We start from the raw sequence: 5,653 nt of genomic DNA, 5'->3' as shown, positions 1-5,653 counted from the left end.
TTATTTCGCTTCTAAGATATTCATTCGCACTTCAACCCGAATGTGATGAACGTGACAATCATCATCATTCCCTATGAACGCGTGCCTGACAACCACTTCCATTCTACCTTCGACTGAATGAGTATCTCTTAGATCTCTTAATCAGAATCTTCGTGGTGTAAGCTAGAATGATGGCGGCATTCAAGAGAATCCGGAAAGTCTAAACCTTGTCTGTGGTATTCCGAGTAGGATTCAATGATTGAATGACTGTGACGAGCTTCAAACTCGCAATTGCTGGGCGTAGTGACAGACGCAAAAGGATAGTAAATCCTATTCCAGCATGATCGAGAACCGACAGATGAATAGCCGTGCCGTGACAGGGTGCGTTGATCATTTTCACTGAGAGGATAAGATGAAGCCATTGACAAGGGTGATGCCTCCAGACGATTAGCCGTGCCGTGACAGGGCATTTGGATCATTTTCCCGAGAGAAGACCGAAAGTAGCCATTGACAATGGTGATGTATCACTTAAAGCCAACCATGGAAAGGAGTAAGACTGATTGGATGAAGATAGCAGGAAAGCAGAGGTTCAGAGGAATGAAAGCATCTCTATTCGCTTATCTGAAATTCTCACCAATGAATTACATAAGTATTTCTATCCCTCTTTTATTATTTAATTTTGAAAACTCCATCACTATTTTATATCCGCCTAACTGAGATTTACAAGGTGACCATAGCTTGCTTCATACCAACAATCTCCGTGGGATTCGACCCTTACTCACGTAAGGTATTACTTGGACGACCCAGTGCACTTGCTGGTTAGTTGTGCGAAGTTGTGAACCATGGTATTGGCATCATGTTTTTGGCGCCATTACCAGGGAAAGAAAGAGCGATGAATTTTACATAATCAAAGTATAGTCACAATTTCTGCGCACCAAGTTTTTGGCGCCGTTGCCGGGGATTGTTTGAGTTTGGACAACTAACGGTTCATCCTGTTGCTCAGATTAGGTAATTTTCTTTTTGTTTTGTTTTCAAAAAAATTTTTAAAAAATCTTTCAAAAATTTTTCTTTTGTTTTCGAAAAAAAAATATAAAAATATTTTTTAAAACAAAAATGTTTTCTATTGTTTTCGAAAAATTATTCAGAATTTTTAAGAATGAATTCTAGTGTTTCATGAAGCATGTGAAGCCTGGCTGGCTGCAAAGCCATGTCTAAATTCTTTTGGACTGAGGCTTCCAAACCATCAGCATAGAGGCAAGTTACATATTTGATAAGTAATGAGCAGTATATTCTGATATCTTGCTGAAGCTTGGCTGGCCATTGGCCATGTCTAGTGTTTTGGACCGGAGCTTTCATTGAAAGCTTGGCTGGCTAGTGAGCCATGTCTAATTCCTAGACTGAAGCTTTAGACTAACATGGCAAGATTCCTGGAATTCATATTAAAAATTTTGGAATCCTTATTTTCCTTTTTCAAATTAATTTTCGAAAAAAAAAATACAAAAAAATTAGAAAATCATAAAAATCAAAAATATTTTTTGTGTTTCTTGTTTGAGTCTTGAGTCATATCATAAGTTTGGTGTCACTTGCATATGCATCTTGCATTTTTCGAAAATTCATGCATTCATAGTGTTCATCATGATCTTCAAGTTGTTCTTGGTAAGTCTTCTTGTTTGATCTTGATGATTTCATGTTTTGTGTCTTTTCTTGTTTTTCATATGCATTCTTGAATTCTTAGTGTCTAAGCATTAAAGAATTCTAAGTTTGGTGTCTTGCATGTTTTCTTTGCATTAAAAATTTTTCAAAAATATGTTCTTGATGTTCATCATGATCTTCATAGTGTTCTTGGTGTTCATCTTGACATTCATAGTGTTCTTGCATGCATCCCTTGTTTTGATTCAAAAATAAAAGAGAAAAACATGAAAATGATGTTTTTAATTTTTCTCTCTCATCATAAAAATTCAAAAATCAAAAAAATATCTTTCCCTTTTTCTCTCTTAAAATTTCAAAAATTAGATTTGACTTTTTCAAAAAAAATTTTAAATCTAATTGTTTTTATGAGTCAAATCAAATTTTCAATTTAAAAATCTCATCTTTTTCAAAAATCAAATCTTTTTCATTTTTCTTAGTTATTTTCGAAAATTTTAAAAATATTTTTCAAAAATATTTTTCTTATTTTTATAACAAATTTTCGAAAATAACAATAACAATTAATGTTTTGATTCAAAAAATTTCAAGTTTGTTACCTACTTGTTAAGAAAGATTCAAACTTTAAGTTCTAGAATCATATCTTGTGATTTCTTGTGAATCAAGTCATTAATTGTGATTTTAAAAATCAAATCTTTTTCAAAACTAATTTCAATCATATATTTTCAAAAATATCTTCTTATCTTATCTTTTTCAAAAATTTGATTTCAAAATATCTTTTCTAACTTCTTATCTTCTTATCTTTTCAAAATTGATTTTCAAAATTGTTTCAACTAACTAACTAACTTCTTGTTTGTTTCTTACCTTTTTCAAAACTACCTAACTAACTCTCTCTCTCTAATTTTCGAAAATATCTCCTTCTTTTTCAAAATTTCTTTTTAATTAACTAATTATTTCAAATTTTAAATCCTAATTTTCGAAAATTACTAACTTTTTCAAAAAACTATTTTCGAAAATCACTAACTCTTTTTTTCAAAAATAATTTTCGAAAATTCTCTTCTCTCTCATCTCCTTCTATTTGTTTATTCATCTACTAACACTTCATCCCACCCAAATTCGAACCCCCTCTTCCATCTGTGTTCGAATTTCTTCTTCTTCTTTTCTTCAACTCACACTGGGACCTCTATACTGTGGTAAAAAGGACCCCTATTATTATTATTTTTCTGTTCTCTCTTTTTCATATGAGCAGGAGCAAGGACAAGAACATTCTTGTTGAAGCAGATCCAGAACTTGAAAGGACTCTGAAGAGGAAACTAAGAGAAGCTAAATTACAACAATCCAGAGAGAACCTTTCAGAAATTTTCGAACAGGAAGAGGAGATGGCAACCGAAAATAATAATAATGCAAGGAGAATGCTTGGTGACTTTACTGCACCTAATTCCAATTTACATGGAAGAAGCATCTCCATTCCTGCCATTGGAGAAAACAACTTTGAGCTGAAACCTCAATTAGTTTCTCTGATGCAGCAGAACTGCAAGTTTCATGGACTTCCATCTGAAGATCCTTTTCAGTTCTTAACTGAATTCTTGCAGATATGTGATACTGTTAAGACTAATGGAGTAGATCCTGAAGTCTACAGGCTCATGCTTTTCCCTTTTGCTGTAAGAGACAGAGCTAGAGTGTGGTTGGACTCTCAACCCAAAGACAGCCTGAACTCTTGGGATAAGCTGATCACGGCTTTCTTAGCCAAGTTCTTTCCTCCTCAAAAGCTGAGCAAGCTTAGAGTGGATGTTCAAACCTTCAGACAGAAGGAAGGTGAATCCCTCTATGAAGCTTGGGAAAGATACAAGCAGCTGACCAAAAAGTGTCCTTCTGACATGCTTTCAGAATGGACCATCCTGGATATATTCTATGATGGTTTATCTGAGCTATCAAAGATGTCATTGGATACTTCTGTAGGTGGATCCATTCACCTAAAGAAAACGCCTACAGAAGCTCAAGAACTCATTGACATGGTTGCTAATAACCAGTTCATGTACACTTCTGAGAGGAATCCTGTGAGTAATAGGACGCCTATGAAGAAGGGAGTTCTTGAAGTTGATACTCTGAATGCCATATTGGCTCAGAACAAAATATTGACTCAGCAAGTCAATATGATTTCTCAGAGTCTGAATAGAATGCAAGCTGCATCCAACAGTACTCAAGAGGCATCTTCTGAAGAAGAAGCTTATGATCCTGAGAACCCTGCAATAGCAGAGGTGAATTACTTAGGTGAACCTTATGGAAACACCTATAACTCATCATGGAGAAATCATCCAAATTTCTCATGGAAGGATCAAAAGCCTCAACAAGGCTTTAATAATGGTGGAAGAAACAGGTTTAACAATAATAAACCTTTTCCATCATCCACTCAGCAACAGACAGAGAATTCTGAGCAGAATCCATCTAGCTTAGCAAATCTAGTCTCTGATCTATCTAAGGCCACTATGAGTTTCATGAATGAAACAAGGTCTTCCATTAGAAATTTGGAAGCACAAGTGGGCCAGCTGAGTAAAAGGATCACTGAAATCCCTCCTAGTACTCTCCCAAGCAATATAAAAGAGAATCCAAAAGGAGAGTGCAAGGCCATTGACATAAGCACCATGGCCGAACCTGTAAAGGAAGGAGAGGACGTGAATCCCAAGGGGGAAGACCTCCTGGAACATCCAGTGATCAATAAGGAGTTTCCCTCTGAGGAACCAAAGGACTCTGAGGTTCATCTAGAGACCATAGAGATCCCATTAAACCTCCTTATGCCATTCATGAGCTCTGATGGGTATTCCTCTTCTGAAGAGAATGAGGATGTTATTGAAGAGCAAACAGCCGAGTTTCTTGGTGCAATCATGAAGCTGAATGCCAAATTATTTGGCATTGATACTTGGGAAGTTGAACCTCCCTTGTTCATCAATGAACTAAGTGATCTGGATCAACTGACATTGCCTCAAAAGAGACAGGATCCTGGAAAGTTTATAATACCTTGTACCATAGGCACCATGATCTTTAAGGCTCTGTGTGACCTTGGTTCAGGAATAAACCTCATGCCCCTCTCTGTAATAGAGAAACTGGGAATCTATAGGGTGCAAGCTGCTAAAATCTCATTAGAGATGGCAGACAATTCAAGAAAACTGGCTTATGGACAAGTAAAGGACGTGTTAGTAAAGGTTGAAAGCCTTTACATCCCTGCTAATTTTATAGTCCTGGATACTGGAAAGGAAGAGGATGAATCCATCATCCTAGGAAGACCTTTCCTAGCCACAGCAAGAGCTGTGATTGATGTGGACAGAGGAGAATTAATCCTTCAATTGAATGAGGACAACCTTGTGTTTACAACTCGAGGATCTCTCTCTGCATCCATGGAAAGGAAGCATAAAAAGCTTCTCTCAAAGCAGAGTCAAACAAAGCCCCCACAGCCAAACTCTAAGTTTGGTGTTGGGAGGCCACAACCAAACTCTAAGTTTGGTGTTAAACTCTCATATCCAAACTCTAAGTTTGGTGTTGGAGAGTCTCAACAAAGCTCTGAACATCTGTGAGGCTCCATGAGAGCCCACTGTCAAGCTATTGACATTAAAGAAGCGCTTGTTGGGAGGCAACCCAATTTCTATTTATCTAACTCTATTTTTTCTTAGTTATATGTCTTTGTAGGTCCATGATCATGTGGAGTCACAAAATAAATATAAAAATTGAAAACGGAATCAAAAACAGCAGAAGAAAAATCACACCCTGGAGGAAGCACCTGCCTGGCGTTCAACGCCAGAACAGAGCATGGTTCTGGCGCTGAACGCCCAAAATGGGCAGCATCCTGGCGCTGAACGCCCAGAACAAGCATGGTTCTGGCGTTCAACGCCAGAAATGGCTAGTAAATGGGCGTTGAACGCCCAAAATGGGCACCAACCTGGCGTTGAACGCCCAGAGTTGTGTGCAAGGGCATTTTACATGCCTAATGTGGTGTAAGGGTGTAAATCCTTGAACACCTCAGGATCTGTGGACCCCA

At 37.1% G+C, this 5,653-nt stretch overlaps 1 non-coding gene across 1 annotated transcript; it reads right to left on the bottom strand.

The window, feature by feature from the left end:
- Positions 1–3,398: 3,398 nt before the first annotated feature.
- Positions 3,399–3,506, bottom strand: LOC112768125 (small nucleolar RNA R71). The gene has a single exon (XR_003185564.1). It is a non-coding gene; the product is annotated as a small nucleolar RNA R71 (small nucleolar RNA).
- Positions 3,507–5,653: the final 2,147 nt, after the last annotated feature.

Source organism: Arachis hypogaea, chromosome 17, assembly GCF_003086295.3.
Source record: "Arachis hypogaea cultivar Tifrunner chromosome 17, arahy.Tifrunner.gnm2.J5K5, whole genome shotgun sequence".
Lineage (NCBI taxonomy): Eukaryota > Viridiplantae > Streptophyta > Magnoliopsida > Fabales > Fabaceae > Arachis > Arachis hypogaea.
Note: the sequence above shows the minus strand (reverse complement) of the source record. Positions and strands in the feature narration are given on the sequence as shown.